Source organism: Helianthus annuus, chromosome 4, assembly GCF_002127325.2.
Source record: "Helianthus annuus cultivar XRQ/B chromosome 4, HanXRQr2.0-SUNRISE, whole genome shotgun sequence".
NCBI lineage: Eukaryota > Viridiplantae > Streptophyta > Magnoliopsida > Asterales > Asteraceae > Helianthus > Helianthus annuus.
In genome coordinates this window covers 25,535,133-25,546,362 of record NC_035436.2, presented here as the reverse complement: position 1 = coordinate 25,546,362, position 11,230 = coordinate 25,535,133, and positions in this window count along the sequence as shown.

Below are 11,230 nucleotides of genomic sequence, written 5' to 3'. Positions count from 1 at the left end.
AGACCATTGAAGCTTTACTGTGATAATTCAGCTGCCGTTAGTTTCTCGAACAGTAACAGTTCGACTGGAGCTGGTTTATATCTCGATACAAAATATTTGTTCGTACGTGAACGAGTTGAGGAAAATAATCTTTCTATTGAGTATATTAGTACTAAAGATATGCTAGCGGATCCGATGACTAAAGGTCTCCCACCTAAAGTTTTCGAAGAACATGTATCGAATATGGGACTTATTAAAGACCTTGTTTAATGGCATATTGTACTAGCTTATGTTTTAATTAATAAAATTTCCTCAGTTTGATTTTGTATGTCTCTAACATATGTTCTGCCGGTGTAATGACATATAGACAAATATAAATACAAATCAGACGCTAAAGGGCTTATACATATTTTGATCGTAACTATTAGGTTTTAAATTGAGGCTATAGTATGACTAATGGGGGTCCTGAGTCGAATGATGATTCAACGGCTGTATTTCTCTGCTATAGTTCTTGGTTTAAAGCTAAAATGAGTGTTAACTCCTGGCCAGGCTTACCTAATACTCATGATAATGATTACTCGGCTAAGTGGGAGAATGTGAGATTAAATATATTATTAATGTAACATTTAATCTTGTAGCCTTTATAATCATTTATATTATATTAGATCAAAATATATTAATAACCTATTAATAATTAGTTGGTAATTGTTGATGGACCATATTACCCTTATTAACTAATTAGGTTTCCTCTTGGGTGTATAAATAGGGGGATTATTAGAGAGTTTAATGGTTAGACAAATTACACAATTACAAACCCTCATAACATCATAATTCGACTCTCTCCCTAAACCGAAATCAACCCTACTTTCGGTTTCATCACCATCATCACCTTACACCCTAAGGAGGAACCGGATCACTTTGACAAAGATGTCGAACTCAATGGCTGCATCTCTGACTGGATTCTCTACCGGCCTGTCTGCTGTAACAGGTATGTTATTCACATGTTTTCCATTATATTTAAACAGAACTGATCAACATGCGAAGCTTGCTTAAGTCCATATAAGGATCAACAAAGCCTTGTGGTTGATGTTAATAAACCGTCTCAGTCAGTTGGCTATGTAAAAACGCATTCTGAACATCCAACTGTCTAAGCATCCACTATTGTGTCACAACTAGGGACAAAACCGTACGAATAGTAGTAGATTTCATAATCGGGCTAAAAGTCTCATGATAGTCCACGTTTTCTTAAGCTACCTTCGTGACAATTCAGGTGCAAGTTATTCATTAGCCGTTAACGTAAGAATATTCCTGCAAAATATCTTTTAAAGATAGAAGCAATCGATTAGTAACAAATACATTCAGGATCCTAAGTCCCATCGGGATCCTGATACATATTAACCATATCAGGATCTTACCGCAGACTTACAGAATTCATAATTATAGAAATTCTACCCCAAACATTAGTTATTACAGATTTACAAACAGATGTATTTAAAAAATACTCATATATAGATGCTAGACCCATGACAGATTCTCATTAGGTGCGAAAGCTAAGCCAGCATATTTAAGCCATGTAGGGGAGGTCGGCTCAAATATTTACACCAAACACAAAGCTATGGATATGATATGGTGAAGCCAGCTCATATGAACTGGTTTGTAGTGCCGGCGTATTTGATCATTTGTAGCATATCAAACCACTTGCCATCCTTAAATTGATTCAAATATTCGATGTTTGTTTTTTCACGGCTATAATTTTAATATTAATAGCACATGGAGCAAATAATTTGCTATAAAAAAAATTCATAACAAAAAAGTTAATTTGCTATGCTCTAGTTAATTAATACATGAAAAAAGACAAGTCATATTCACTAGTCTACGACTGGATTTTGGGTGAATCCATTCAGACCACCCGTAACCGGGCGTTGTTCAACAAAAATAATGCCCAAACACGCCCAAAAACGCCGAGACGCCGCCCCCTAGGCGTGTTCTGTCACACCCCCAAATTACCACCTAGGGCGTGTCCCTATTGGAGGTGCAACGATTCTACAAGGAGCCACTAATCTTATCAAACACAAGTTGTAACGTAATAAAATACCCAATTGAAAGAAAAGTATCGTTTGAAAGTTTAACCAAAACCAAAGTACTGAGCGGAAGCATAAAAGTATAAATGTATAAATGTGACGAAACCCAATCAATATAAATGTTTATCATGACCATAACCACTCCAGCAGCATCAGACAGCAAGCTCCCAAGTTCCCTCAATAGTTACCTACAAGCATGTAAACAAGTGTGTCAGACTACGCTGGTGAGTTCAAGGTTTGTGTTTGTTTACCAAGTTGCGTTACCGATCATGTGAGTAAAACAGTTTACAAAACGTTATGTTGTTTGCTGTTAAGATGTTTGATGTTTCGATGTTGTTCATGTTAGATACCCTAGGGAGTGTGCCCATGTGTATCCGGGGAGTGGATACCCCTTAACGACCGTTTGCTATGTTGCCATCGTTAGATACCCTAGGGAGTGTGCCCATATGTATCCGAGGAGTGTGCCTCTAACAACCATAGCCATACCCAGATAATTAGTTCACGCCCGTCCTTACGGCCCGGTGTGAGGTTTCCCACCTAATAGCGCTATCAACTAATCACCCCCATTGCCCTCCAGGCAATAACCAAAACCGATTAAGTTATTTACCCAATGTTTTCCCTTCCAAATGTTTACCAGTTGTCCCAAACCATCGGGACGCATGCTTGAGAAAAGTGCAGTGAACTCACCTTGGTTTTGCTCGGTAAGACTAGTTATGTGATCAATTTGCTTTAACAATCCTAACATGGATACCATTAACATTTAGTTGTGTATCACTTAAATCTTTATATTCTACACGCACATTACACAAGTAGGCATCGTATAATATCATGCAAGTTATAACGAGCATTCGACCACAAGTACTCTCACATTACAGGATCATATATCGCAATAACACGTAGTAGCAGTCAAGTTCTCAATCAATCGAGCATGCACATGACAACTACAATTCTTAATATCCTATAATCTTCCATGTCATGGTCAACCACATCATCATTAATTATCTCAGATTAATCAGAAGCATGTGCACCCATGTTTCCTTATCATAAATTCATGCAATTTATGTATAACTTTTACGCATCACCATGGATTTAATACACACAATCAAGAACCCTATTATGTGATCTAAACACTTAGTACCTCGTGCATAAGCAGCATATATAATTAATATTTGGATTAGTTATACCAGACTAACACACACTCGGATCATATTGATAGACAACACTAAAACAAGTTCTAATCATGTATGTCGCTAGTGATTATCATACTTATATCCGCATCCCAACTTTATTTATCCTATGCTACCCCCCACTTTATACCCGTCCCAACTTCACAAGGCCCAACCTCAAAACTGAAAACAATATAAACGAGCCCAGCAAATAATTCCTATTTAGCCATGCGAGCCCATTTTTTTGTTTTATACAGTAACCAATTATACTATATTCCCAAAACAATTTACAACCCTCTAGTTGCTTATCAAAAAAATTATTTATTAGAAATAGCTAAACCGCCCCCCATTGGACCTTCATTCGGTCCAATTGATGATCAACCAATCACCAAGGTCACATGCTATTTATTTGTTTCTTGGAGGTGTGCACACAATGACCGACACATTGATTACAATATTCACAATTCTGGGCGGCAAGGTGGAGGTGATTGGCTAAGTGTTCAAGGCAATAGTGTCTCATCAGATCATTATCTCTTCAATTTAACACACAACATCATGCATACAAGGTTCTGCTAATCCCACAAGATGTATTCATGTATCACTATTTCAACTAATCATAATAATGAAAGCATACAAATAGAAATTCATGCTTTGTTCACATATCCTCGACGCCGTTAATCCGTTTCGTCCCTACACCCTCAAGAAACCTACGGCTATGCTTACATGTATAGTCCGATCAACAAGTTCATATAATTTCCTATACATGTCATCGAACAGGTGTAGTTTGTATGCATATCATCGTATAAATAACAATCAACAGTTTCATATATGCACTCACTAAACAGGTTAAACGTTCACGTATAAGCATGGTGCCATGTACACATGAATTCACAACTCAAACCGAATCCGTGACGAATTTTATAACTAGAACTACGAACGAGAGAGAGAGATCGAGATCGAGATTTTACCGGTGCTCGTCAGAAGTCAAACTCGCCGGAGAAGACGATGGTGGTGGCCGGTTCGTCGTAGGATCTTGAGTGAGAAGGGAAGAATTGCGACGGTGGGGGGGGGGGGGGTCTTCTTGTTGCCGTAGGGTTTGTGTTTTTGTGTGATGTTGAGATGGTTATGCGCATACATATATAACCCACGTAAATTAATGGTTGAATCCAAAAAGGAGGCGGTGGAACTTGTGGGTGTGGGCCGAAACATGAGATGAGGTGGGTTGAAATTTTAGGTTGCATGGACTGTTGAGGTGTGGGCTTCCCATACAAACGTGGGAAGGGGGTTGTTATTGGGTTTCATATTTTCACTTATGTAATAGTGTTATCATTATTATTATTAAGTTATCAACTATATTATATTAATGTACTACTCAAGTTATAGTTCGTTTAGCCCGACATGATAACGATTTGGCTTCAAGTATTTGTTTATATGAAAATACATTAGGCAAGTGTAATTAATTCGTCACACACGTTCATGCGCTTATATGGGATTAGTATAACGGTGTTAACCTCAAAAGTACGGGTTGTCACATCATCCCCAAGTTGAAACAAATTTCGTCCCGAAATTTATCACACAGACACTGAGGAAGCTAGTTATGTTGCGTGTTTTCCTGGGGTGTCACATCATCCCCAACTTGAAGGAAATTTCGTCCCGAAATGTAGCAAATAGTCGCTGAGGAAGCCAGTTTGTTAAGCGTTTTCGCGAGGTGTCACAACATCTCCTACTTGAAAGAATTTTCATCCCGAAAATTGGTCTAAAACAACGGTTGGAAGTAAGTTCCGACGAACTCGATCTATAGATACCTTACAACGCCTGGGGGCTAATCTTGTGATCGATGGAAATCATGGTATGATTGCTAGCGTTTTGTTATATCAGTTGCCGATCAAAGAAATAGGGAATTAATGAGGTTCGTACAAAGAATCGAGCGGAACAGGGGTCCATTAAACATCCGAAGGATTTGGCCAGCAAATTTGTTGTCAAGAAGTAACTTCCAGTAGTGGTGCATGGCGGCATGGCACAACAGGGAGGTTCGTTACATTGCGGTCGCGCGAGTGTATCATTTGTCCCAAACAGAGTTTGGTGGGTAAAGGTTAGTATTGCAAAACGACAAACGCGTGTAACTGTGACTGCTTCACTTCTAGCGGCGATGACAAGTGAAAGTGATAAGGTTCGTCTACAGGGATGCGTGGGTATAGTTCTCCTAATCCCGTGTTCGTTCGGAAGTTCCATCTAGCGATGCCATCACATGGTTAGCTCTATTGAAACAAAGGTGCACTGGAAACCCTTGTGATCGGTCTAATTGGTGCCTTCGGTACCGTCCAAGCAATGCCTCCCACTTAAATCCAATGACCACGGTTTCCACCGGAGGTTGTAGGTCGTGCAGTTCCTCTCCGTAACACCATCATGGGATATCGCTGGATCATCGGCACCCTCGGATAGAAGCGATGCTTCGCGTGTTGTAGGGTTGGGTTTCAAAAGCTGTAAGGACGTTCTCCGATTTTATTTCTCAGAAATTCACAGCTCCCCGCTATGCTAAGGGGGTTGAAGTTGCGAAACCTTCGAAAATCCTATGATGAAGCTGTGATAGTATCTAGTAAACCTAAGGGATTTCTGTTTCCCATAAGGAATCTGAAATTGCATAAGGTCAATCTGAAATTCCGCCTAACGATGTGGAAGTAAACCAGCTCACTCTTCAGGAGGCATGTCAGAAAATTCATGGATAAGTGGAAGACACTCGATCTTCCTTTCTTAAAGCGGCAAATCGGTGACAAGAGTTAGTATGGCAGGGTAGCCCTTCCGTAGACACTTCCGGGCTTTCATGACTATGACAATGCCAACAACGGCACCACTACGATGATCTTAAACTGATGAGGATTCCCCACTGGGGAGAGGGGACGCACGATTTTCTGTTTGCAGAGAATTTTCTGCTTGATACATAGATAACCATGTCCATGTCAACGACCATGTCAAAACTTACAAGAGTATTGGGAAGTAGGTCAATGTCGAACACTTGACCCACGAGATCAAGTTTACAACCAAAAAGAACATGAGAAGCTTCTATCGATTTACTATCAGGTTAATACACAGACAGGGAAGATCCCCTCTTACATTCGTTAAGCCTCATTGGGATTTGCATGCACCACGCGTTATTATTATGTGTGCACCCATGATAATAAGGCGGTTTGCATGCTCCTCTCGATGCTTCTTAACTTATGTTTGAAGTTTCTCCCATCCCAATCAACACAAAATATAGTTTCTTTTACTAGGCATATAAAGCATAAGTTAACGAGGAACGAACCTTGCAGTCTGAAGCTGAGTGTCATGGTCATCGTTTGGATCAATTCGGTTATAGTCTGGTTTTATGAAAACGTTTTTAAAACCGAGTTCTCTATAACCAGTGGCTCTGATACCAAACTGTCACACCCCCAAATTACCACCTAGGGCGTGTCCCTATTGGAGGTGCAACGATTCTACAAGGAGCCACTAATCTTATCAAACACAAGTTGTAACGTAATAAAATACCCAATTGAAAGAAAAGTATCGTTTGAAAGTTTAACCAAAACCAAAGTACTGAGCGGAAGCATAAAAGTATAAATGTATAAATGTGACGAAACCCAATCAATATAAATGTTTATCATGACCATAACCACTCCAGCAGCATCAGACAGCAAGCTCCCAAGTTCCCTCAATAGTTACCTACAAGCATGTAAACAAGTGTGTCAGACTACGCTGGTGAGTTCAAGGTTTGTGTTTGTTTACCAAGTTGCGTTACCGATCATGTGAGTAAAACAGTTTACAAAACGTTATGTTGTTTGCTGTTAAGATGTTTGATGTTTCGATGTTGTTCATGTTAGATACCCTAGGGAGTGTGCCCATGTGTATCCGGGGAGTGGATACCCCTTAACGACCGTTTGCTATGTTGCCATCGTTAGATACCCTAGGGAGTGTGCCCATATGTATCCGAGGAGTGTGCCTCTAACAACCATAGCCATACCCAGATAATTAGTTCACGCCCGTCCTTACGGCCCGGTGTGAGGTTTCCCACCTAATAGCGCTATCAACTAATCACCCCCATTGCCCTCCAGGCAATAACCAAAACCGATTAAGTTATTTACCCAATGTTTTCCCTTCCAAATGTTTACCAGTTGTCCCAAACCATCGGGACGCATGCTTGAGAAAAGTGCAGTGAACTCACCTTGGTTTTGCTCGGTAAGACTAGTTATGTGATCAATTTGCTTTAACAATCCTAACATGGATACCATTAACATTTAGTTGTGTATCACTTAAATCTTTATATTCTACACGCACATTACACAAGTAGGCATCGTATAATATCATGCAAGTTATAACGAGCATTCGACCACAAGTACTCTCACATTACAGGATCATATATCGCAATAACACGTAGTAGCAGTCAAGTTCTCAATCAATCGAGCATGCACATGACAACTACAATTCTTAATATCCTATAATCTTCCATGTCATGGTCAACCACATCATCATTAATTATCTCAGATTAATCAGAAGCATGTGCACCCATGTTTCCTTATCATAAATTCATGCAATTTATGTATAACTTTTACGCATCACCATGGATTTAATACACACAATCAAGAACCCTATTATGTGATCTAAACACTTAGTACCTCGTGCATAAGCAGCATATATAATTAATATTTGGATTAGTTATACCAGACTAACACACACTCGGATCATATTGATAGACAACACTAAAACAAGTTCTAATCATGTATGTCGCTAGTGATTATCATACTTATATCCGCATCCCAACTTTATTTATCCTATGCTACCCCCCACTTTATACCCGTCCCAACTTCACAAGGCCCAACCTCAAAACTGAAAACAATATAAACGAGCCCAGCAAATAATTCCTATTTAGCCATGCGAGCCCATTTTTTTGTTTTATACAGTAACCAATTATACTATATTCCCAAAACAATTTACAACCCTCTAGTTGCTTATCAAAAAAATTATTTATTAGAAATAGCTAAACCGCCCCCCATTGGACCTTCATTCGGTCCAATTGATGATCAACCAATCACCAAGGTCACATGTTATTTATTTGTTTCTTGGAGGTGTGCACACAATGACCGACACATTGATTACAATATTCACAATTCTGGGCGGCAAGGTGGAGGTGATTGGCTAAGTGTTCAAGGCAATAGTGTCTCATCAGATCATTATCTCTTCAATTTAACACACAACATCATGCATACAAGGTTCTGCTAATCCCACAAGATGTATTCATGTATCACTATTTCAACTAATCATAATAATGAAAGCATACAAATAGAAATTCATGCTTTGTTCACATATCCTCGACGCCGTTAATCCGTTTCGTCCCTACACCCTCAAGAAACCTACGGCTATGCTTACATGTATAGTCCGATCAACAAGTTCATATAATTTCCTATACATGTCATCGAACAGGTGTAGTTTGTATGCATATCATCGTATAAATAACAATCAACAGTTTCATATATGCACTCACTAAACAGGTTAAACGTTCACGTATAAGCATGGTGCCATGTACACATGAATTCACAACTCAAACCGAATCCGTGACGAATTTTATAACTAGAACTACGAACGAGAGAGAGAGATCGAGATCGAGATTTTACCGGTGCTCGTCAGAAGTCAAACTCGCCGGAGAAGACGATGGTGGTGGCCGGTTCGTCGTAGGATCTTGAGTGAGAAGGGAAGAATTGCGACGGTGGGGGGGGGGTCTTCTTGTTGCCGTAGGGTTTGTGTTTTTGTGTGATGTTGAGATGGTTATGCGCATACATATATAACCCACGTAAATTAATGGTTGAATCCAAAAAGGAGGCGGTGGAACTTGTGGGTGTGGGCCGAAACATGAGATGAGGTGGGTTGAAATTTTAGGTTGCATGGACTGTTGAGGTGTGGGCTTCCCATACAAACGTGGGAAGGGGGTTGTTATTGGGTTTCATATTTTCACTTATGTAATAGTGTTATCATTATTATTATTAAGTTATCAACTATATTATATTAATGTACTACTCAAGTTATAGTTCGTTTAGCCCGACATGATAACGATTTGGCTTCAAGTATTTGTTTATATGAAAATACATTAGGCAAGTGTAATTAATTCGTCACACACGTTCATGCGCTTATATGGGATTAGTATAACGGTGTTAACCTCAAAAGTACGGGTTGTCACATGTTCGGGCGTTTTCTCCGGCAAAATCAGGTTTGGCGTTTTTTGAATAACGCTGAAAGGGGCTAATTTGGACCACAATCAGAATCATGGGTAACAGCTAGTTGGGGGGTAACGGCTAGTTGTTATTTTTTTTTCCTTTTTTAACCTCTCGCCTATATATACACACTTCTAAAAGTTTTCAAACCAAAACTCTTAAACACTCTCACCTATATATATACATACCTCCATTTTATAAAAAAAAACATGGATTCCCCTAGTTCCTCGTCCATCGTGTATTTTTGCTATAGAGAGTTTTTTTGCGGATGGCGGTGAATCAACCGATGCGGAGGTCGAGCAAGAGGCGGTTACGAGTGCTTGTCAACTAGCGGTGAGATATGTGAAGCAATGTCGCCGGCCCGAACCTGAAATTAAAACAAGAGATTATATTGAACGAGACCGACGTGCGGCACACGATCGGTTGATGAAAGATTATATTGGGGTTCTTAAACAACGATGGCAATATTTGAGAAATCCTTGTCGTGCATGAACCAAGAAAAAATGAGAGATGCTATGTACGCTTGTATAATCATGCACAACATGATTTTGGAAGACGAAGGAAAGGTGATATGCCAGAATTATGTACCAGAAGCCGTTCAAGAGGAGCATCCACATGCGTCAATGGAAGAAAGAGTGAATAATGCGCGAGAATTGCGTTATGAACCGTACCATTCCGCGTTAACGGTTGATTTGGTACAACACGCATGGTCGGTTCGGTGTGTCCCACCTGAGGGTGAAGAAGAAACGGAGGACGAGGAATACGAAGTTGGCGATGGTGAAGAAAGTGAAGACGAAACTAATGTATTTTTTTTTATTTAGTCGGATTTTATTTTTTTATTTCTAGTATTGTATTTTTTTTAATTTAATGGAGTATTTTAAGTTTTTAATTAAAAAAATAATTGTTTAATGATTGGAAGGGATGTTATTGGGCATAATTTCCACTACGCCACTTTTGCAATAACACCAAATAATGCCCTCATATTGGCTGGACTGCCACGTGGCAGAAAACGGCCAAGAGTGGGACATTATTGCTCAAACCACTACGCATTGATCTTGTAAATACATTGTACTTCGTCCTTGTGTAAGAGACTAATAGTGCATGTATTCAATATAGAGATATAGAGTTAAATGTAATTAATAATTACTTATGAGAATTTGGACTATTATAAGAGTAAGGGGCTGTTTGGTAGCCTCTTAATGACCATTCAGATGCTACCTCTTAATGGTTTAAAACCTCTGAATGAATAAGAGGTAACCTCAAGTCTGAATGGTTAAGAGGTAACCTCTGAATGGTAAATCATCACATGTCACATTCTTCTACCTTCTCATTGATAAAATTCTTAATGGTTCCATTAAGAGGTAGCCTCTTAATGATCATTCAGAGGCTACCAAACAGCCCCTAAGTAAGAATTTAATCATAAGAGTAAGTACCATCTAAAAATAAATAAATATCCATTTATCGATAAATAAACAACTAAACTAATATAATATATACATGCAGGGACGCACATATCCATAGTCGTGAGTGGGTGGCCGCACCCCTTGAAAAAAAAATAGTGTATATTTTGAGCAAAAAACCCGATCGCACCAATTGAAAATATAGTTGAACGTCTAATCCGTACGTCGAGCAAATAATTCATGGGTCCGCTATTGTATACATGTTTGCTGGTTATTAGGTTTCCATCAACTAAGCTAATATATATTTATGTTGTGGTTTTTAGGTATCCATTAGCAAGTGACACCAAGAAAAATGAAGAGATAAT